Source organism: Capra hircus, chromosome 3, assembly GCF_001704415.2.
Source record: "Capra hircus breed San Clemente chromosome 3, ASM170441v1, whole genome shotgun sequence".
NCBI lineage: Eukaryota > Metazoa > Chordata > Mammalia > Artiodactyla > Bovidae > Capra > Capra hircus.
The window spans coordinates 79,594,015-79,619,487 of NC_030810.1; the positions used below are offsets into that span (position 1 = coordinate 79,594,015).

Sequence of the window (25,473 nt, forward strand, 5' to 3'; positions counted from 1 at the left end):
TTTCTTCTCCAGGGGATCTTCCTGACCCAGGAATCGAACTCAGGTCTCTGGCATTAAGCTGCCATAAAATTCTTTACTTATGTTAATTGCTTTTATTTTTTTTTCATGTTTTTACAGTGTTTTTATTTTTAAACCTTTTATTTTGTACTGGGGTATAGCTGATTAGCAATGTTGTGAGTTTCAAGTGAACAGTAAAGGGACTTAGCTGTACATACACATGTATTCATTCTCCCCGAAATTTCCTTCCCATGCAGGTTGCCACATAACATTAGGCAGCATTTCATGTGCTGTACAGTAGGTCCTTGTTGGTTATCCATTTTAAATGTAGCAGTGTGTACCTGTCCATCCCAAATACATCAGCCAATCAAGGGACTTCCCTGGTGGTCCTGTGGCTAAGACTTCAGGCTCCCAATGCAGGGGGCCTAAGCTCCATCCTTGGTTAGGGAAATAGCCCACTTGCTGTAGTGGTATGAAACACTACAATACAAAATGCTAAAATAAATCTTTTAAAATTCATGCTTCCATTAATTTAGTGTATGTCTTTTAAGATGCACTCTTCTTCCTGAATTACACAGAATATTTGGTTCTTTCCGCACAGAGTTTCATCATGTGGTTTTCTCATTGTACCATTTCCAGAGAATGAATACTGAATAGCAGTTGCAAAGCTATTTTGAGGGACTTCTCGTTTCCAGCAGACAATGGAATCCCAAGAAAAATGCATGATCACAATCTCAGAATGAATTTAAATGTGAATATCTTCCACATTTACATATATTTAGATAATCTTTATAATGTCACATTGCTTGTGGAGAGCTAAGGTGATGTGAGAAATGATTATAAAGCAGAAAATTTAGAGGAGATGATAAAGATAAATGTTTTCAAGAGAAGTCCATTGCTTTTGGGAAAATGGAAAAATCACTTAAAACTTGCTGTAATAAATTAGAACCCATATTATATTTGTTCTTATATCTTATAATATTTTCTCCAATGAGATTTATGAAATGATGTACCAATTCAATGTCTGTGTATAAAGATATGGTGAGAAACAAGTGTGCCTTTAACAAAACTTATAGGAATATAATGAAATGGGTCACAAAGAGTCAGACACAACTGAGCGACTTTCACTTTGACTTTCAGTCAAATGCATATACAAAAGCATATCATGATATGTAATTTAGGGATTTTTTAGTTTGCTTTTGGCTTTCCACTTTTGTGTAATTTGATTATTAATTTGCTGCATGAATTGGTGGAGGCTTCCCTGGAAAATAGCAATAATAGCTTGGCAATAAGTAACTAGAATAATGGAGCAAGAACCTTATATAGTTTACACAGAATAATAAATGACACAAATATTGACAATATAACTAGAGTTCACAATAAGCCAAGATAACTGTGGGTTTGGAAACTTTCACTGCATTAAGCTGAAGTTCCTTGAGAGAAGTATTAAATACAATTAAAAAAGCTAATGGTGGTGGGTGGAGTGGGGGGCAGTTTGTTATGGACAGAAAGTCCCACACCACTGAGCATGCACTCATGTACGCAGGCACAAGACCTCATGAGTCCACATGGAGGGTTAGAAATTTGTGTCATTATTTGGAGCAAGAAGTAAAACCTTTTGGGCTATTAGAAAAAATTCATATAAAGTTGTGGGTATTGTATGCTATTCAAATTTCATTATTTCAGTCTTTCAGGCAAACTTTTCATTATATAAGCCTTTTAAGGCAAACTCAGGATTCAATATTAGTATTAATTTGGCAGTAGAATGTATCCCAGGTAAGAAGTTAGAGAGCATGGATGTATGAACTAGTTCAATCCTCAAACTTTAGTTTTTATTCTGAATCTATTTCACCTTAATTCTTGTCAGCTTACTTAATATTTTATTTATCTGTTCAGTTCAGCTCAGTTCGGTTGTTCAGTCGAGTCTGACTCTTTGCTATCCCATGGACTGCAGCATGTCAGGCCTCCCTGTCCATCACCAACTCCCGGAGGTTACTCAAACTCATGTCTATTGAGTCGGTGATGCCATCCAACTATCTCATCCTCTGTCGTCCCCTTCTCCTCCTGCCTGCAATCTTTCCCAGCACCAGGGTCTTTTCAAATGAGTCAGTTCTTCATATCAGGTGATCTGTTACTTTTCTGAATTCATAGTTTTTCATTGATATCATCCATATTTTTCTATTTCACACATATTTTTATTTTCAATATATATATAAATTAAATGAAAATTCATTGGTATTGTTGCACAAAGGGGGACTCCTTCCAGGGCCTGAAATTGGGCTCTTGTCTAACACCTAGAAATGAATTGTCCAAGGAGACATGTGTGCTGAAGAAGCAAGAGATTTTATTGGAAAAGGTGCCCAGTGGGGAGAGCAATAGGGTAAGAGAACCCAGGAGAACTGCTCTGCCATGTGGCTGACAGTCTCTGGTTCCATGGTGATGGGATTAGTTTCTGGGTTGTCTTTAGCAATCATTCTGACTCAGGGTCCTTCCTGGTGGTCCAACCTTGTTCAGCCAAGATGCATGGCAGCGTGAAGGATTCTGGGAGGTGGTTGGACATGTGATGTCTCCTTTTGACATTTCTTGAACTCTTCTGGTGGGTGGTCGTCTCATAAAACAGCTCATGCAAATGGTTACTATGGTGTCTGGCCAGGGTGGGTGGTTTCAGTCAGTGTGCGTCCCCTAACAGTGTCATAGTTCTTTATTAAAAGGTGCCTTAGAGGAAAGGTGAGAAAAAAGCATGGTGGGAAGAACAATGTAAAAGAAGCCAAAATAGCTAGATCTGGGTCTCAGGTTTTTCTTATCTTATTTGTAATGTTAGAAGATTTTACTTCATGTCTAGGAACTACAATTTTCTTGTCTGCAAAATGGGTTTATATCACCAATTTTTCAAGCAGTTTAGCAAAAATACTTAGATGTTAAAAGAACCACTTCCAAAGACAAATCCTAGAAAGGGGTGACTGTAATGACTCTGTTTCCTCCTTCACATTCCAAATTGCTCCAGTTTAAAAGAGCAGTATTTTGACATATCAGAATCCTGCATAAGGTATAATTTTAAAATAAGTGCTCAGTGATTTTAGTGAAAATGATAGAGTAGGTAGCATCTAGGATCTATCTCATCACAGAAACTGGAGAACAAGTGGATATAATAAAAGGTTTACAGCAACCAAGCAAATATTAATCAAGCAAAAAACTTAAAAACAACTGGAGGGACTTCCTTGGTGGTCCAGTGGTTAAGAATCTGCTTTTCAGTGCAGAGAATATAGATTTGATCCCTGGTTGATCAAAGCCTGTGCTTTGCAGCAACTAGAGACAGCCTGAGTATGGCAAAGAAGGCCCAGCACAGACAAATACAAAATAATAAATTAAAAAAATTTAAACAAAGAAACCGTTGGAAAGCATTATGTTATTTTTAATTGCCATTGCTTCACCAGCCTGCCTGGTTTTGCAATAGCCTAGATTCGAGCTTGGAAAGCAGTTTCCTGAATCTGTAGGGAGTAGAGCAGACTTTATTACCAAAGAATTGTGCTTGTATGAACCTGAACAATTCAGGAGAAACATCTGTCTTCATTTTGCCTAACTTAGAACTCATTCAGGATAGAAAAGTGGCAGGCATTTCTCTTGCCTAGGGGAAAAAGACTAAAGTTCAAACAAATTATAGAGATTGAAAGTCACAGAGGAAAAGCTAGAAAGAATGTTATTTGGGGAAATTAGGGCATGCCAAAACCCGTGCATTCTGGGAAACATAGAAAATGACATTCACACCCAGGCATACCACATGCTCAGAAAAGACCTGTAAAGACCCTAAACTTTCATCTTTAGGCTTAGTGCATGTAGGTAAGAAGTAAAGGTAAGGCAGAATTGTAAAGACCCTTGCTAAGAATTGAAGGGTGATGGAGTGCTCCCAGCACAGAGTAAATTTGCAAAGATTATGAGAGATCATTTTTTTCTTATTTTGTTGTTGTTTATCTGCTTTCTTTCTTCTATCTCTATTTTTCTGTTTGTTTGTTTGTTTTTCCCCTAGGTGGAAGAGGGATGGTATTCAAGGAAATTCTGCCAAACACTAATAAGAAGAGACTTGAGAGATCAAACATGACAAAGAACACACTCTTTACAAAAATAATTCGGAAAAGTCACTAAACAAACATCTACAGGGCACAGAAAGCAATACACAAAAACTGTGAAGACGGAAATAATTGTATTTCCAGGGTTACCACATTATAATATTCAAAAAAGCAAGTTTTCAACAGAGAAAACATTTCTTTAATAAGAAAATGTAACACACTCAAATAAAAAATTCACAAAGATTGTTTTTAAGAAAGTATGACATTGGACTGACTTACTAGGCAAATACTTTGAATCAACTATCTTAAATATTCTCAAAGAGCTAAAGAGAACCGCAGCCAAAAAGCTAAAGGAAACCAAGAGATCACTATATGAAAAATAGAGAATATGAAGAGAAATTTTTAAAAATGTAAAAAAGAAAAAGAAAAAAAAAGACACACATACTAGAACTGAGATGTATAGTAACAAATGAAAAATTCACCATAAAAGTTCAGTAGTAGATTTTAGCAGAAAGTATAATATATAAGAGAACCTGAAGACAGAGCAATTGTCTAGTCTGAGCATAAAGGAAAAAGAATGAAGAAAAAAATGCACAGTCTAAGAGACATGGGTGGTGGTGGTTTAGTAGCTAAGTCATGTCCAACTCTTGGGACCCCATGGACTGTAGCCTGCCAGGCTCCTCTGCCCATGGATTCTCCAGGCAAGAATACTAGAGTTGGTTGCCATTTCCTTCTCCAGAGGATCTTTCTGACCCAGAGATCAAACCTGGGTCTTCTGCATTGCAAGCAGATTCTTCATCAACTTAACTACAAGGGAAGCCCAAGAGAATATAGACATAATCGGAATCCTAGAAGAACAAGAAATAGATGAAAGGACAGAAAGAGCAACTGGAAAAATAATGGCAGAAAACTCCCTGAATTTAATCTAAAACAGACACACACAGAGTCAAAAACACACACACAAATCTACATATTCAGGAAGTTAAATGAACTCCAACAGAGTAAACTCAAAGAGGTCCACAAATTATGACTCTTTATAATCAATTTTTCAAAAATGGAGACAAGGTTATAATCTTGAATGCATCAAATTAAGCACAAAGACAGTGGAAGTAAAGATATAGTAAAATAATAGTGGACTTCCCAGGTGGCGCTAGTGGTAAAGAACCTGCAAACCAATAAAATGAGTTACAAGGAATCCTCAATATTAACAGCATATTTCTAATCTATAATCTTAGATGCCAAAAGCGAGTGGAATGACAGTTTTAAGGTGGTCAAGTTGGAAAAATCTGTCAACCAACAATCCTATATAGGCAAATCTCAGAGATAGTATATATTAGATTCCAGACCATGATAATAAAGCAAACATCACAATAAAGTGAGTCACACAAATATTTTTTATTTCCCAGTGCATACAAAACTTATGTGGACACTATATTGTAGTCTATTAAGTGTCCAATAACGTTATATCTATAAAAACACATACATACCTTAATTTAAAAATAATACTGTTGGAAAACTGGCACTAATAGACTTGCTTAATGCAGGGCTCCTACAAACCTTCAATTTGTAAAAAGAAAAAAATAATGAAACACTTGTGAAGTGCAATAAATCAAAGTGCAATAAAATGAGATATGCCATATCTGACAATACTATCCTTCAAAAATGAAGGAGAAATTAGAATAGTTAGACAAATAGCTAAACAAAAACTAACGTAGTTTTTCACTAGTAGATCTATCCTATAAGAAATGCTATCAGGAGTCCAGGCTGAAACAAAAGATAATAAGCAATAACTCAAAGATATGTGAATAATTAAGAGTTCTGGTAAAGATAACACTATAGGTAAACATAAAAGTCAATATTTTATTTTTTAGCTTGTAAATCTTCAATTTACTTCCTATATGATTTAAAGGGAAAATGTATAAAACAATAATTGTAATACTACATTAACAAGCACACACAGTGTTTGTAAAGGTAAGTTGTGACTATAACAGTATAAAGGGGAAAAAACAAAGATGAATAGGAATAGATTTTGCATGCTATTGAAGTTAAATTTAATATCAATTCAATCTCAGTTGTTATAAATTTAGGATATTAATTGTAATCCCCACAGTAGTCACTATAATAATATCTTTAAAGTACATGAATAGGAAAATGAGAAAGGAAACAAAATGGTATGCTACAGAGAATTATAATATGGGATATATTTACCAAGTATTAGTGAACACTAAATTAATTCAGAGCTCACTAATAGGTAACTTAAAATTCCCCCCATGTGAGAAAATAAAGGCACACATTTTTATGTACCCATGGGTCAAATGAAAAAAAACAACAACAACAACACACAAGCCAAGTTAGAAACCATTTTGAATTCAGTGATAATGGAATTAAAACACGTGAACATTTGGGAGATGAAATTAAGCCAGTGTTCAGAGAAAAAGCCATATCTTTAAATGAATAAAATAAAAAAAATAAAAGCTTGAATAAAAATATAAAGGGCTTTAGCTTATGAAACTGGAGGAAAAAAATGAATTAAGCACAAATAAATTCAAGTAAAGATATAGTAAAAGAATAGAAGATTAAACAAAATAGAAAATATACATTTGAGAAAATGAACTAAACACTGGTCCTTTAAGCAATTAGCCTATTTAACTTACCTCTAGAGAAATTAATTGAGAAAAAAAGGGAGAAAAGACATGTTTTGAATATCAAAAATTAAAAATTACATTACAAAAGATACTCAAGATATCAAAATGATTAGAAATGACTATTGTGACCAATTGGATGATAATATATCTGCAGCAGTTTGAAGTAATGTCTAAGACATAAAAATCATCATCCACAAACTGGATGTCACTGAAATTAAAAACCTCTGCTTATCAAAAGACAGTATTAAGGTGGTAAAAAATGAAGTCACAAACAGTAATAGGACATAAAGTATCCCTGGGAAGGCCAATCCAATTTTAGGAATGCACAAAATATTTGACTGTGATTTCACAAAAGGAAATGGCCAATAAGTATGTGAAAACTGTAACATATGCAAGCAAATATAAAACACAATGAGTTACCACAGTCTCTTTGCCAGAAGGGAAATAGTTATTGCTGATGAGATTAGTAACTGGAGGGAGATACTAGTAGTAAGTATGCTGGGATACTGGTAATAGTGGGCTCTTTTCTCTGGGTTCTAATTACATGGGTGAGTTCATTTTGCAAATATTTGTTCAGCTATACAGGTATGATTTCAGCATTTTCCTGTATTATGCTATATTTTTTATATGTGCAAGAGGAAAAAGAAAAAAGAAAATGAACTGAGGCATCAAAAAGAAGTTTTGATTTTATCTTCATATTTGCACCTGTATATTTTTCCTATCTTGAATTTTTCAGGCTGTGATACATATCTCAATATATTTATTCCACTGATCATAGATTTCTTTTTCAGTGCTGCTATGGAAATATTTTCTTCTTAAAGTTCATTTTATGTTATTTCAAGGAATATTGGCTGAAAAGGGTAATATTTATGCACAGTCTGCTGTATTCATATAATACTTTTTGAAAATGAATTATATAAAAGAATTATATAATTATGTAGTAATTATAAATAAATTACATAATGCAGATTTTTCTTATTACATAATGATACTTTACATAATAATGCTTATCATTATCTTTGAAGAGCATAAAATATGCAAAGATATGAAGATATAATTGGTGTTTAATGCATTTAAAAATCTGATCATTTACTTTTTCCCCCACTGTAATGATAAAAAGTTAACATATGAAATTTTGAACTTGTTAATAATTGTGTCACTTTCTTTGTCACTGGCTTGATAAACTACTACACTTACCTACATGTATTGAAATTGAGCCAACAAGGCACACTACTAATAGAAATAACAGTAATTTAATATTATTTTTTAAAAAAAGAAACTGTATATGTCCAAGTATTTCATATTATGGTAAATGACATATGCAAGTTGTTTTAAAATAATTTTGTAAATGTTTACACACTAATTAGAATATAATAATATCAAGTGTTGCTGAAAATAAAAATTTTCAGAGTTCACAAATTTTTCACTTACTCTATATTCTGAAACTTGTTATTTTTACCCCCTGGAGGAAACTTTGCTATGACTTATTAAAAAAAAAAAAAAAATCCTTAGTCTTGGTCTAAAAAGCTTAAGGGAAAAGAAGTCCAGTGATAGCAATATTTTTTCTCTTGTCAAGCATGAGTCTATCATTTCTGTTCTATGAAGAGTATTCCCTGCATGTCTTCACTTTTAACACCATGGTTTTTCACAAGCAGTTCTATTTGCTCTATGATAAGCTTAATTGACAACTTAATGAGTTGGTTAATTAGTTAACTAATTATTCCAGCAAATAATTAACAATAATTTATTAGTTGATTTTGTAAATGATAGCTAATGGAAAACTTTAGGTCTCTCTTGAATAAAGTTAAATAATAATTATAGGATGGTTATAACTTTTTAGCTATTACTGAACTCATGTCTGGCTGCTTGCCACTCAAAAATCAATACCCAAGAGGCAGTTATTGGTAGAAAAGAAAGTTGCTTTTAATAAGATCACTTTAAGTCTAGAGAGATGGTGAACTCAGTATCCACCCAAAAACCATCTCTGAAGATTCTGCTTAGCTATGAAAATTTTAAAGGGAAAAGTGGAAGTAAATCTCAGTTAATCATTGAGACAGAGGGCAGAGCCATTGTCATCCACACTAAGTGCAAGCTTGTTAACTTCTTACGATGTTTCTTTAGATGCTAACCTTGCTCATAGTTTGTTTACACAGTTTTTTCATAAGATTACTGAAGGGGAAGCTAGGAAAAGGTTTGGTCTTCTGTTAATTACATTATTCTTCATGTCTATTGCTTTGATCTACAGGAAGAAACAACAGGTTATGTAAAGTATTGCGTGATCAAATGATTTGAAAAGTGTGCTTGGACTGGAAATGAGCAGAGAATAGAGGTGTCTGGTTTAAGTTTAGCTGCAATATAGCTTTGCTAAAGTGGTGAGGAAAAGGGATTTCTTGCTGAGGGTAGTTCCCTGCAAGAGCTGCTTACAAATCCCCCCACCCACCCCCAGCAGATATCATTTCATTTAGTTTCTATGGGATTAGGGACAAAGGTCTGTCTCCTGTAACAGCCTCATACTGAGAAAGGGTATTGAAGTCTTAGAAAAAAAGACATTGACCTGGATTTGAAGAATCTCTTTGCTGACAGTTTTAATTGCCCACTTACATGTATGGAGCAAGCTACAATCATTTTAATACCCACAAATATGTAGATTATTGTGAGAAATACTGTTAATCCCATCATTTTAAGGCCAGTTCTCAGAATTGTGCTAGCCATAGACTCAATACTACTCAAGATGGAACGGCTTATGTATTGGATGTAGTCTGGTCGTCATGCAGTTAGCTTTTTCCCTCTGGTGGCAATTATAGTATCTGTAAAACAACTCAGGAATGGACATTAGACAGTGAGTCTGTGATTCTATTTTCCTAATCATTAACTGCTTGAGCCTGTTCTTTTTTTGACTCAGGGAAGCCTGAGAGATTTCAGCTTTTCTACAAACAGGAGACGGGGCATGGAGAGATCTTTACCTGGGGGATGACCCTACAGGGTGTTTCTTGGTTCCATAACTATAAGTGAACATAAACTTAAGAAAAAAAATATAGTTAGAGCTTAATTATTACAGCTGCCCATGTGGCTCAGTGATAGAGAATCGACAAGCCAAGCAGGAGATATGGGTTCAAACCCGGGGTTGTAAAGATCCCCTGGGGAAGGAAATGGCAACCTACTCCAGTATTCTTGCCTAGGAAATCCCATGGATAGAGGAGCCTGGTGAGCTACAGTCTATGGGATCACAAAGGAGTAAGACATGACTTAGCAACTAAGCAACAACATAGAATCCCTTCAGTATTAAATTATTTATAGCAACCTACTACAACTATAGTAAATTACAGGGCTAAATGTGCACATAATATTTGTGTCATTGTGTCTTTCTGTGCTGAGTACCACAGTCACAGCCCCACAATGGTCTTCTATCTTTAATAAACAAGGCAATTAAAAAAAATATTCAAGGAGATTTATTCCACCAGGGTCCAGGGCATTTGGAGAAGAAAATTTATCTCTGTCTGTAGAAGTGCGCTAGACTTTTTTGTTTGTTTATTTCAGGTTCTGAAATCAGTGAATAACATTCCCAAAGCAGTCCTTAAGTTTGGTTGTGTCTTCAGTCTTTGAAATGTACAGTGTATGATGAGAATCTTTTTCCTCTGTGGCCCCTATGTACTGATTCAGCATCATCAACAGAGGAGAGGAGACAGAGACATCCAACACCTATTAACAGATTTTAAGAGGATATTAAAATAGAAGCATCTGAGAAAATGAATAAATAAAGGTATCAGACCTGTAAAAGAAGGTAGAAAAAACAATGGACATAAGTTCCAGCAAACTCCAGGAGATAGTGAAGAACAGAAAAACTTGCTGTGTTGCAGTCCATGGGGTCTCAAAGAGTTGGACATGCCTGAGGATCTGAACAACAGGAGCAATATGATCACTAATTTTTTAGTATAAAGTTTCAATGTTTAACTAATATGAAAATGAAAACTTAAATTGTTACTTAATTATAAATGTTTTTGATATGCAATGGCACTACCTTATAGTTTTACTTCAAGAAACCATAATAAAATTTTATGAACAAGATTCTGAAGCAGACATAATCTCTCAAAAATTTATATTTCAAAACATATAAGGGGACTTTTGCCTCTGACCAAGTTGGAGGAACAGGGACCAGATTTTTCCTTCCACAAGAAAAAAAAAAAAAGCAAAATCTAGGGAGGAAAAGGGTTTTCGTGACAGTGGATATTAAGAAGTAATCCTAGGGAGATGGGAAAAAATGAGGTGAACCTATGATTGCCTCATTTACCTGCCTAAAAGAAACACTCTGCCTTAGATTTATGATGGAAATTTTACAGTTGCACAATTCTTTCTGCACAAAATTTTGCCTTGTGCTATTGGCTGGAAGAAAGTCACAGGTCTTATCCATGCAGCAAGGGAGGGTATTATAAAGGGCAAGAACATTAAGAGGTAAGAATTATAGATGCCGTAAGACTGTCTGTTATAATCACGAACAACTTTTTGTCCATAATCCAACAACTTATATGAAATGGACAATTCCTTAAAAGAAAGACTTTTCCTAAATGTTTAAAGCAACTTTAACAATATAATATAGTGGGTTTCACTGTTGGCTCAGAATCTGCCTGCAATGTAGGAGACCCAGGTTTGGGAGGATCCTCTGGAGAAGGGAATGGTTGCTCACTCCAGTATTATTGCCTGGAAAATCCCATGGACAGCAGAGCCTGGCAAGCTACAGTCCATGGGGTCACAAAGAGTTGGACACGACTGAGCATCTATCACTTTCCATGGGGGGAATTAACCATATAATAGCCAAATATAATATAATAGCTAAATACTGGAAAAAGAAAAAATGTCATCAGCAGATGAATAGATAAACCAGCTGATATTGTCTAGGCAACAGGATACTGCTGCTGCTGTTGCTAAGTCGCTTTAGTTGTGACCAACTCTTTGTGACCCCATAGATGACAGCCCAGCAGGCTCCCCCGTCCCTGGGATCCTCCAGGCAAGAATACTGGAGTGGGCTTCCATTTCCTTCTCCAATGGATGAAAGTGAAAAGTGAAAGTGAAGTCATTCAGTTGTGTCCGACTCCTAGTGACTCCATGGACTGCAGCCTACCAGGCTCCTCTGTCCATGGGATTAGCCAGGCAAGAGTACTGGAGTGGGTTGCCATTGCCTTTTCCAACAGAATACTACCCAAAAAAAAAAAAAAAAAGTAACAACCACATGCAGCAAAATAGATTAATCTCTAAATAATTATGTGGCTCAGACAGTAAAGTGTCTGTCTACAATGCCGGAGACCTGGGTTCGATCCCTGGGTTGGGAAGATCCCCTGGAGAAGAAAATGGCAATCCACTCCAGGACTATTGCCTGGAAAATCCCATGGACAGAGGAGCCTGGTAGGCTACGGTCCATGGGGTCCCAAAGAGTCGGACACGACTAAGTGACGTCACTACACTTAAATAATTATAATGAGTATAAAAAGCCTGAACAGAGAACCAGTCAATGCCCCAAGTGGAAGAAGTAGCAAAAAATCTGATTCTTTCAATGCATTATTTTCCTCTTTGTGATTTTGGCACAAGGCCTAGCTGTCCCGGTCACTCTCTACTGTCTTTAAATATTTTTGTTTTAAAATTCTTAATCATTATTCATATGGACTGTTTGGTCTGAAATAAGCTACTCTGTATTAGTCAGAATCAGAAGGCTGACATCTCTCAAGTGCAGAAATAAAAAATGAGAACATAGTGCAGGGTTTGTAAGATGCAGTACTTCCATGTCAGGTTTGTATTTGAGAAAATATTAATGGAATACCCTCGTTCCTTTATTTTGGCTAGATACATATTTTTTTGTTTATGGAAAGTTGCCGTATACAAAGTTTCTGTTTTCTGAAGAATGGAAAATAATTGTTAAATGAGTGTAACATACTGATCCTATAATTCCCTTTGGTATTCCCCCTCAAAGATGACTTATTTTTGTATGTGTCTAACAGAGTTATACATGTGTGACTTTGTAGAAAATTCCATGTAATCTATCACTATTTTACTTAGCATTATTACCAATGCTTTCCTGACATGATAAAGTTAAGATTATGATTATACATTTTATAGATAAATTGTTTAAATCAAAGAACAGGAGTCATGTCAATGGGTTCATGGCAGTTGGGTAAATTGCTTCAGTTTATAAGATTAAAATAAAAGGAGGAAAGATGTGATAAAGCAAGAAGGCTAGCAGAACACCATCAAAATTATTTGTAGAAGTGCTGTATATTGTAAGACAGCCATTAGCGTTAACATCATTTAACATTTATTGACTTTTTGAAATTTAGTGCTTTGTATTCATCATAAAATTTAATCTGTATAACAAACATGGATATCAATTGTTTGATTTGTAAATAAGAAAGCAGTCTCAGAAATTAACAAATAATACATGGTAGAGATAGAATTAAAATAAAGTTCTGTCTTTCCCTGCTTCAGCCTTAAATTGTGCCCTTTCTTAAATAATAATAATAATAAAATAATAGAATGAACACTTAACTGCAACAACTCCCTGTAGAAGTAACTCAAGAGAGTGGATATAAATGAATCCTTGGGACTTTGGAAAATACCCCAAATCCCAATAAAGCACAGAGATGTTTTCTCAGAAAGGTAGGGCTAGATTGTGAATGCAACAGAGAAATGTTAGGCATCATCTATTCATTCATTCATTAGTGTTTATTGAGTGTTTCTTGCTATGGTAGGCACATGCTCTGAAGCATTAAACTAAACAGCAGAAATTTAAGTTTGTCAAAAGGGATGTTTTTCTTTTCTTTTTTTTTTCAATTTAAAAACAATCAGTATTTATTAACTGACCAGATTGCAAAAATAATTATGGTAGATAGCTTCCTTCATCCTTCTAATAAGCCTGTTGATCTGGTATTTCTGGTTGCCAACATCTCCACCTTCTACAAGATAGGTGGTCTTTTTCTTCATTCTGCCTCATGGAGAAGAAAATTTAAAGGGCCACAGGAAGCTGTTTGCTTCTTTGAAACATTTTCCAACAGGACAGATCTCATGGACCAGATACTCTATGCAGATGAGGTTATATTTGCCAAGAGGTTGAGAAATCAATACATTATCCATCAAGGCAATTTGCTTCTTGTTGATTTTGCCATAACCATGCTGTAGATCAATTCATTTACAGACTTCAGATTTGGGTTCCCGTATGCAATGTATGGAGAAGGCAATGGCAACCCACTCCAGTACTCTTGCCTGGAAAATCCCATGGACTGAGGAGCCTCGTAGACTACAGTCCATGGGGTCGCAAGGAGTCGGACGCGACTGAGCGACTTTACTTTCACTTTTCACTTTCATGCACTGGAGAAGGAAATGGCAACCTACTCCAGTGTTCCTGCCTGGAGAATCCCAGGGGCGGGGAAGCCTGGTGGGCTGCGGTCTATGGGGTCGCACAGTCGGACACGACTGAAGCGAGTTGGCAGCAGCAGCATGCAATGTCTGATTCCACAATTCTCAGGATGTTAATTGAAACCTTGTTGACTTCACAAAGGTACCACTGAAGATCTGACAAAAAGAAAGAAGCTGCAATACCTTCGGAAACTTTGTGCTCAATTCATTGACACCTCTGATCCTGATGACAAATACCAATTTGGGTTCCATGGGTACATAGAAGTTGAAAACTTGTCTTGCCACTATAGCCATTCAAATTTCAGTTCAAATGCAGTTCACATATGCCTGTATTCCTTGTGAAATGGTTAGCTTTTTCATGGATAAGCTTCCTCCTGGCCTTTCGAAGCATCTTTTGGGCAAATTTCTTTCTAAAGCACTTGATCTTAATCTCTCTGAAATCCTTTCCCTTTATCTTAAGGGTTTCTGGCACAATAGGAACCTGCTTTTTCTTCTCTTCTGCACCCTCCATGGTTCCAGCTGGGAAAGAGAAAGGGGATGTTTTTCAAACTGTTAGTAAAGTCAGTAACATTAATTTGAGGAGATTTGAGATCTTAATTTATTTTTTTCTTAATGAAAAATAATAAAATGGTATTATTATTATTAAAAATTATAGAATAGATAAAAATAGCATGTGTGTGTTACTCACTCTATCATCTATGACTCTTTGTGACTCCAGGGACTGGAGCCTGCCAGGATCCTCTGTCCATGGAATTCTCCAAGCAAGAATACTGAAGTGGTTTGCCATTCCTTTCTCCAGGGGATCTTCCTGACACAGAGATGAAACCTGACTCTCCTGCACTGCAGTGTTGCAGGCAGATTCTTACCATCTGCACCTCCAGGAAAGCATAGTGCAGATTATAAGGAAGCTTTTTACACTTATAAAGGCCATTCAGTGTTTGTGTGTGAACTTTTGCTTATGCACACATACATAATTCATCCATATATGTTACATCATGATGGAAAATATATTTTCATGTGTGTTCTCAGTCAAAAAATTGAAAGACATCATCGTCCTAAAGAACAATGGAGTATATTTATTCAGAAACAAGATTCTACAAAAACTAACATTTAAGTACTTTATATTAACTTATAGAATATTTTGAAAATTAATAGAGAGTAACCAGTGATCTGACATAGTGAAATTTCCCCTGCTGTCATCTGAAAAGCAAATTTAATTTTCACCCACCTTAATCTAGCATCAAAAATAGAAATAAAAAATCATTTCTTGTTTTGCATTTGATGTTATAATTAATAACAATCTATTATTTCCTATGGAAACAATCCTAATCACTCAAGCATTCTTGCTTTTAGTCTCCTTCCAAGAAGCCAAGAACAATATATTGTAGATGGAATAGCTTAAAGAAATCAGGGAAATAAAATTTCCTTCTGTTTCAAGGCTCACATTTTATACTATTTTTTTCATATCTGTGATCTGGGAGTTGAACCATTTCTAATTAAAATTCTTCTGCTGATCAAGTTTGGCCTTAAAGTTTGATGGCTTGCATATTTGTTTACAAACTGGCAGCATTTCTCCAATGAGCTGTGAGTATTAGGACAATAATATATTTATTGTGACCAGTATTCACTTAGTCACATCATGAAAAATATTTATTACATACTGTTTATGGTGCCATAAACTATTTTTGCTTTTAAAATAGGAAACAAAAGTCCTCACAGGACTTTGAGGTATGATAGTATTGCTTTCCTGTAGGACACACAGCTTGTATTATGTACATTACTTCATTTCACACAAAAGTATTCATTTTTAACAAATATGTCATATCACAAGCAACACAATTCATAACATTAAAAGGAAATCTTGGCAAAATAAATTGCACTACAATATAATTGTGATACTAAACTTATTAAGAGAGATGGAAACAGAACAGCCTGATCTATTGGTATAAACAGAAATTGTTGAAAACAGTATTTCACATTAAAATATTTAGTTGAACTTTTACTAAATTAATTAGCCTGAAGTTTTTTCTTTAATTTGTGTGTTTTTAAGTAAACAATTTCATTCATATATATATTTATAAATAAGATTTAACCTAACTTGTCAAATTAACAGTGACTTAAAAAAATACCGCCATAAAATAATCTTGAACCTGGAGTCCCTCAACTTCAGAGTAATCGAGTATGGTTTTGCATACTGTACATTGCACAAGACACCCAGCTTATGCGAAGTGGGTATGGAGTGGAGTGATGGGGGGTGGGATAAAGCCAAATTCCCTTTGATAAAAAAAGGAGGAATTTCTTTTAAATTTTCAAAAACACACAAAAAAGTTACCTATGGGCTGACCAGAGCTATGCACAACTTCTTTTCCCCAGTCCATTTGCTCTTCAATCCCTACTGGTGCAACCTACTACCAGAATTAAGAGAGTTTGCTGGAACATTACTCTGAACATGGCCACTTTTGCAGGAGCACTACAGAAAATGTCTTAGAATAGATTATGACACAAGTAAAAAAAAAAAAAAAAAAAAAAAAAAACTTGTATTTTATTTTAAATATTTACATTGTCAATATAGAAAACATTTTAAAATTTTGCTTTAGGTTGTGTGTGCATGTTCAGTCACTCAGTAGTGTTTGACTCTTTGTGACCCCACCAGGCTCCTCTGTCCATGCGATTTCCCAGGCAAGAGCCCTGGAGTAGGCTGCCATTTCCTAACCCAGAGGATCTTCCTGACCCAGGGATCCATCCCACAACTCCTGACTCTTCTACATTGGCAGGTGGAGGTTGTATGGCTGTTTTCAAGAAAAAAATCTTATGATTATTATTTTTTTTTAATATGTGTTTTTGGTGTGTCTGCGATGCAATAAGCTTCACAGGTGGCATAGTAACAAAGAATTTGCCTGACAATGTAGGAGACGCAAAAGACACGGGTATGATCCCTGGGTCAGGAAGATCCCCTGGAGTAGACAATGGCAACCCACTCCAGTATTCTTAGCTGGAAAATTCCATGGACAGAGGATCTTGGCAGGCTACAGTCCATGGGGTCACAAAGAGTCAGATATGGCTGAACACACACACACACACACACACACACACATAGTGTACACTAAAACCAGTTTCCCATTTCAGAAATTGTTTAAAAATTTTTTTTTAATTTCTTGCTCATTTTAGCCCCTCAGTCAAAATTATATGATGAAGACATTTAAAGCCTAGGTAATAACAATTGATTATACTTGTTTCATTGGCTCACAAACATTTATAAAATTTACATCTCATATCATATTCACTTGCAAAGTATAGATCTCCCCTCTCTGTAGCCTAACAAATGAATTTTAAATAAAATTAAACTTTTCTTCTAACTTTTTTGTAATGGTGAAACAGCCTGATCTTAGCAATGTAATTTATTTCCACAGGCATCTTCTCAAGTTTGTTCTGCTTTTCCCAATTAGACCTGCCATTCTTCCCTTTTCTATTATGCATTCTACTCTAGATAGTAATGCAATCCATTAATCTGCAGACAAGTCTTTTGCTTTTGTCTCATGTGACTCTACAACCTGGAAAACCTGGAAAAACTACCAGTAAAACATCATTATATTATACAATATGCTATACAGTAGGGACAACTACAGAAGGTATTAGAGAGTAAGTATACTTTGTTAGTATACGTGGTCTGTTTTGATTTTTTTGTTTGTTTATTGTTAATACATCTTGAGAAAAAACACAGCAGAAATGTAGAAAATGCAACTACTAATCATCTCTCTCCACCCAAATTTTTAAATGCTAATTTTTGCTATCTAAACTTTTCACCTAATTAAAAAAAAAAGATACTGAATTCCATTTTAATCAGTTTTTAACATTTTCATTTTGTGTTTCCTAGTTTTTTAACCATTTTTTTTAAATTCAGACATGTAATACATTCATAGAAAAGAGTGTAAAACAAAATTTGCAGTTAAACAAGTTATTACAAAGTGAACATTGTATATCTATCTCCCAGATCAAAATATGTAACATTGTTAGAATCTTCTAAATTGTTCCCAATTGTCTCTTCCTCACAACATCTTGAAAGTGAAAGTGTCTCAGTCATATCTGACTCTTTGTGACCCCATGGACTATAACCTGTCAGGCTCCTCTGTCCTTGGAATTCTCCAGACAAGAATACTGGAGTGGGTAACTGTTCCCTTCTCCAGGGGATCTTCCCAACACAGGGATCAAACCCAGGACTCCAGCATTGTGGGCAGATTCTTTACCTTCTGAGCCATGAGGGAAGCCCACAGTATCTTACTCTCTAAACCATCCCTACTCTGAAACCTGTGGAAATCAGTAACTTGGTTTGTTGAGTTTACCTCCAGCGATCCATGAAAAATCATTTAATTTTGTCTAATTTTGAAATTTACATCAGTGGCCTCACATACTAGGTTTTATGTATCTGGCTTTGATTTGACATTTTATTTTTTATTTCCTTCCTGTGTTCAATATTGTTCATTTCCTTCCTGTGCAATATGCCATTTCATGAATATACAATTTAATTCCTTATTTTATTAGAGATTCAGTTTGTTTCCAGTTTTTCTCAATGTGAGCAACATCTGTGTAATTGAGCATGCGTGTGTCTAGAGTATATACTTGGAGTGGAGTCACATTTTGGAGAATATATGAATTTCTAATGACCAAACTCATTTCCATAGTCCATGTATTAGTTTGCACTCCCACAAGGAGTATATAAAAATTCCATCATTCTCTACTTTTGGAAAAATAGAACTTGTTGATGATTTCAATGTATTGCTAAGTCACTACAGTGAGTATATGATGGCATGTATTAGTTTTATTTTGTATTCACTTTTTGCTGTAGAAATCAATTGCATTTTCATATATTTCTCCTATAAAAAATTTAGAAATATTTCATTACAAAGCTATGGCATTTACTCATTTTTTTCCTGTTGAATTATTTTTCTTTTATCATTGCTGTAGAATTGCTTTAAATTTATTTTATTCAAGTTCAGTTGATTTACAATGTTGTGTTAATTTCTTCTGTACATCAAAGTGATTCAATTATACATACTAATAATTAATATATAGACATTTTTCATATTCTTTTCCACTATGGTCTATCATAGGATATTGAATATAGTCCCTTGTGCTCTGCATTAAGACCTTGTTGTTTATCCATTCTGTATATAATAGTTTGCATCTGCCAATCCCAAACTCCCATTCGTCTTCTCCCACCCCCTTCCTTCAGCGACCACAAGTCTGTTTTCTATATGTGTGAGTCCGTTTCCTCTATAAGTTCATTTTTGTCATATTTTAGATTCCATGTGCAAGAGATATCATATGGTATTTGTCTTTGTTTTTCTGACTTACTTCCCTTAGTATAATAGGTCCATCTGTGTTGTTGCAAATGACATTTCATTCTTTATTTTGTCTGAGTACTATTCCATTGTATGTATGTATATCTGTACATCTTTATCTGTCCGTATATTGATGGACATTTAGGTTGTTTCTATGCCTTGGCTATCGTGAATAGTACTGCTATAAACATAGGATTCATGAATCTTTTGAATTATAGTTTTTGGCTGTAATGCCCAGGAGTGGAATTGCTGGATCATACAGTAACTCTGTTTTCAGTTTTTTGAGGAATCTTCATACCATTTTTCCATTGTGGCTGCACCAGCTTATATTCCTACCAACAGTGTAAGAGAGTTTCCTTTTCTCCACACCTTCTCCAGCATTCATTATTGGTAGACACCTTATGATGGCCCTTCTGACTGGTGTGAGGTGGCACTACATTGTAGTTTGGATTTGCATGCCTCTAATAGTTAGCAATGTCGAGCATCTTTTTATGTGCCTGTTGGTCATCTGTGTGCCTTCTTTGAAGAAATGTCTATTTAGGTCTTCTGCCCATTTTTTGAGTAGGTTGGTTTGTGGTGGTGGTTGTTGTTATTGAATTGTATGAGCTATTTTTATATTTTGGGAATTAAGCCCTCATCAGGAACATCATTGGCAAATATTTTCTCCCAGCCCATAAGTTGTACTTCAAATATCTTCTGCTACTTAGGATTTTTGCTTTAATAATGTCTGTAATTTTTTTTTTTTTTTTTACATTTGAGACCCTTGGTTTTTCTATCAATCGTAGGTACCCACAATTCCCAAAGTGTATCTTGTGACACTTCAGTATACCACCTGAACTCATGGGAATGCTGTAGGATATGTCAAATTTTCAAAGGAAATTCAGCAATGCTGAACATCTATTGAACAATGTGTGAAATACTAGCTTGAGGAAGTTAACAATTTCAGCATTATATTGTTCTACATTCTTTAGAATAATAAGACATTTTTGCAAGCTAGATTTCTAGTGTTTTTTGTGATAAAATATAACTACCAATCTAGATGTATACCTTATACCCTTCACAAAAATTAAGTTAAAGTTGATCACAGGTATAAAGGTAAAACTCAAAACTATAAAACTTCTAGAAATAAAATATGAGAAAATATGGATGACCTTAGATATGGTGATGATTTCTTTCATATAATACCAAGGGCAATATCCATGAAAGAAAGAATTGATAAGCTGGACTTCATTAAATGTAAAAACTTACACTCTGTGAAAGACAATATTAAAATAATCAGAAGATAAAACAGGTTTGGAGAAAATATTTGTAAAAGACATCTGATCATGAATTTGTATCCAAAACACACAAAGAACTCTTAAAATTCAGTAATAAGAAAGCAAACTATCTGATTTTTAAAATGTTAAAGACTTTAACAGATTCCTCATCAAAGAAGATACACAGATGGCAAATAAGCATATGAAAAGATGTTCCATGTCATAGATCATCAGGGAAATGCAAATTAAAACAACAATGAAATACTGCTACATACCTATTAGAACACCCAATATCTAGGCACTGACAGCCCCAAATGCTGGCCAAGATGTGGAGCAACAGTACCTCTCATTCATTGCTGGTAAGAATGCAAAATGCCACTGCCACTGTTTGGCATTTTATTACAAAATTAAACTTACTCTTACCATGTGATATGATAGTCATGCTCATTAGTATTTACCCAAAAGAGTTTAAAACTTCTGTCAACAGAAAAACTTGCAAACGGATGTCTAAAGGAGTGTTATTTTACTCATAATTGCCAAAACTTGGAAGCAACCATGATATCCTTGTTTGGTACATCCAGACAATGGAATATTACTCAGCACTAAAAAGAAAATAAGCTCTCAAGTCATGAAAAGACATGGAGGAACCATAAATGCATATTACTAAGTGAAAGGCAATTTAATTTTTTAAATCTATATATTGTATGTTTTTAATTATATGAAATTCTGAATTATACAAATTATAGAGACAATAAAAAAGTCACTGGTTGGTGGGGCTTGGGGAAGGGGAGAGAGATGAACAGTTGGATCATGTAGGATTTTAGAGCGGTGAAAATTCTACGTATTATTATATAATGATGGATTTATATCATTATACATTTGTCCAAAAGTATAGAATATACAACATCAAGTGAACCTTAATGTCAATATGGACTATGGATGACTTCTCAGCATACATTCATCAATTAAAACAAATGCTATGGTGGTGAATGTTGATAATGCAGAATGTTTTGCATGTGTAGGGTGAGGAAATACATAGGAAATCTCTGTATTTCCTTCAAATTTGCTGTAAGTCTAAAACTGCTCTGAAAATAAACTCTTAATACATTAATAATAGAAAAAATATTTTTAACAACTGCCACTCAAAAATCAATTTGGAAGAGAATTAGGATGGTGACATCCAATCTAATTCAAGGGTTGAAATAGATACACATAACCCATTAACAAGTTAGTGAATATTTTAAGCATGAAATAAAATTATTTTTCAGTTTATGCATATTTGTTTTTCAAATTGCTAGTACATTTTAGAATATGAACAGTTTTAAGTTTTTTTTTAACCTATTAAACAAACAGAATGATGATTTCTTTTGCCCTATGGATGTCATAAAAAAAATGTACACCATAAGGGCATCACAGACAGAGAAATTTTAAGAACTTTTGGAATAATAGTGTTTAAAGAGGGAATGTAAGGTTGAGTTTGGGAAAATGTACAGATTCTATAAATATACATGTAATTAATAAGCCTGGGAGACTGAGTTTGTAACTCTAATATTTCCTCTTCATATTGTGTTTGGATCAGCCTTTTTCTCATTAACTGAACAGCAGTTTCAACATAGCTATTTCTTTGTTCAAATTGACTCAAGTCTGTGATCAGGAAATCTTATTCCTCTTAATTAAATAATCTTTAATAGATCATCTAAAGTGTATCTTTAAATAAACAGCAATAAGTCCAATATATCACACTGTTTTCTCTCAATTTCCTTCTCTAATTATTATAATTAGTAGTTCTTTTTTCTTTTTAATGTTACCCAGCTGTAACAAATAACCTTTAACCATTTTGATTATCTCTGTAAAAAAATTAATGGGCAATTGGAGGACTGCATTCATTATATATGAAACAAAAATAAATTCTGGTGAACCACTTAAAATAATTTTTCCAGGAAAGCTCAGCTGAAACCAAAAGCTGTGTAAGTCTAAATATTTCTATAAACTAGTGAAAGTTACATATTAAGATAGAAATGTTAAGCTTGTATTAATTAAAACTTCATAAGGTATAGGCCTAACAGAAGTTTCCTGGAAATGAAATAATCCTAAGTGTCGTTTCAAGAAAAACATGAAGGGCTTGGTTAGATATTAAATAAAATCTATTAATAGATTTTATTAATTATTTTTAATTTTAAAAATGTAAGCCCTTCCTTCCCAGAATCTACACTTTAAAATGAAGGTGGGTTGACAAAATCCAGCAATTCTCCCCAATATTCATGGAAAAGTCCCTGAAAAATGTCTAAGAATCAATACTAAACTATCTCAACAGAGACAAAAGGAATATAGCTGCTCACAATGTTCCCTCTCCAGTTTGGGAGAATTGCAGAAAGAGAAAATGCAGTTATTATAACCACAGGGAGCCAGTTTTTCCTACAATACATAGTAACTGATAAATACTGTGAAGAGAAAGTAAATATTCTAGAATCCCCAGAGAAAAAAGGAGTATCAAACAAAGAAACTCATTGAGAAATCTAGGTGAGACTCTCTGCTCCTGTCATATACTACAAAAAACTGGATCAAAACCAATAGGTGCCCTAGGCTTTTCATTTTTGAAATTGTTATGATGGGTGAGGGAACTCATGTGATGCTGAAAAATGACAATAAACTCTAAGGTAGGCATTGGCTAAACAAGGCATGAACACTGGGAAATTACTGCAAGGTTAGGAGCATCCACCTATTGTGTTAGAATATCCTGATATAAATGGAACAATTATACATCACACAGAAAAAAGAAGAAAAACACCTCAAAAGAGAGATCAAAATCAAGTCCTCAAGAAGGGGTTTATGCCTTTGGACTCCAAATGGGTAGATTTATACAATTTCCAGCCCTCACATTGTATTGAAAACATTCAGATAAAGGAATTCAACTTTGTTTTGCAGAGGACTAACTGGTACCTTAGAAAGAGCAAGTCAGTTTAAACAAGAACAAAATTACGAATGGCAAGACAATTATGCAATGATACAGAAAAATAACAAAATGACAAACACTAATGTGTTCAAAGAAGATGAAAAATTCAGGCTATAGAAAAATGTAACTCAAAGAATAAGCAAAAGTAATCAAAACACTAGTCTTTTAAACAAGTATTGTATGTTATAGAAATAAATTGCTCCAGTTATGAAATCAAAAAAATAAGGACTCAAAGCAGTAATCTTTAAGAAGAGTAGAATGAGAGTTGAAGAGCATTTATAAACTAAGGAAACAACTTGAGGATTGCAAACGAACATAACTACAGAAAATTACTTTTAAATATCATAAATAAAGATGAAAACAGAATATGATGGAAATACTAACAATAAATGCAAAAGGGAAAGGCAAGAGGCTAGGGGATAACAATCAAAATGGAGGGCAAAAGACATGCAACTTAAAAATGATAGCTAGCAGGAGAAAAAAAATAAATAATTGCAACACAATTTTCTTAATCTCTCTAGCTTTTGCCTGTTTTGTTTGATGCCAAGCAGCTGTATCATTTCATGTCATCTCCTGGTACTGACATTTTTATTGCTCTTGGAATAAAAGAACCAAGCAGAGGGCAAACAAGAAACAAGAAGTGCGAGAGATACCGCTAACATGAAATTCTCATTTGCTCTCGCTCCACCTGCTATAGAAGGTCCAGCACACTTGCTCCTTCTTTGTGCTTGCTGGTGGTTTGTGGTTTAGCTGCCAAGTTGTATCTAGCTCATACATCCCCATGGACTGTACCTCATCAGGCTCTCTTTCTATACCTTAGTTAATGAACATCCGCACCCACTGGGTAAGCCAAAATTTCACAGTAAATTTTGGTGCTTTTTGTTGTTGTTGTTGTTGTTTTTCTCCCCCTCAGTTTTATGACTTATTGAGAGACAACAAACATAACACTAAGTTCCAGTCATATGATGTGTCGAATATACACATGAATCAATTTAGAAATGATTGCTGTAACAGGGTTAGTCAATACTTCCATCACCTCACATAATTATCTGTGTGTGTGTGTGTGTGTGTGAGGTAAGCACACTTAAGATTTATTCTCTTAGCAATTTTTAAGTATATAATACAATTATAGACACAATTCTGAATATTAGATCCCCAGAATTTATTATTCTTACTACTGGAAGTTTGTACCCTTTAAAATCTCCCCATTTCCTCTATTCCTGGGCCCTCTTAACTATCATTTTACTCTCTGTTTCTATGAGTTCAGCTTTTTTTTTAAGATCCCATATGTATGTGAGATCTTACAGTTTTCATCTTTCTCTATTAGACTTTTTTCAATCTGCAAAATGCCCTCACAGTTAATACACATTGTCTCAAATGGCAGGATTTCATTTTTATGGCTGAGTAATATTTCATTATGCTTCGCTGGTGGCTCAGTGATAAAGAATCCTCCCACCAATGCAGGAGATGAAAGCGTGACCCCCGGGTCAGAGAGATCCTTTGGAGAAGGAAATGGCAAGCTACTCCAGTATTCTTGCCTGGGAAATCCCATGGACAGAGGAGATTGGGAGGCTACCATCCATGGGGCTGCAAAGAGTTGGACATGACTTAGAGACTAAACAGCAATAATAAATATTCCATTGTATGTATAAAATATGGCATATTGATAGAAAGGGAGAGGCTACATTTTTATTATACAATCCTTGGTTGGTAGACCTGTAAGGTATTTCCGGATCTTGGCTTCATGAATAATGTTGCAGTAAACATAGGAGGTGCAGATATCTCTCCATCATAGTGATGGCACCCCACTCCAGTACTCTT

At 34.7% G+C, this 25,473-nt stretch overlaps 1 pseudogene; it reads right to left on the bottom strand.

Annotated features, from left to right (window-relative positions):
* The window catches only part of LOC102175640, a 36,866-nt pseudogene extending 22,251 nt beyond the window's left edge, over nt 1-14,615 (bottom strand).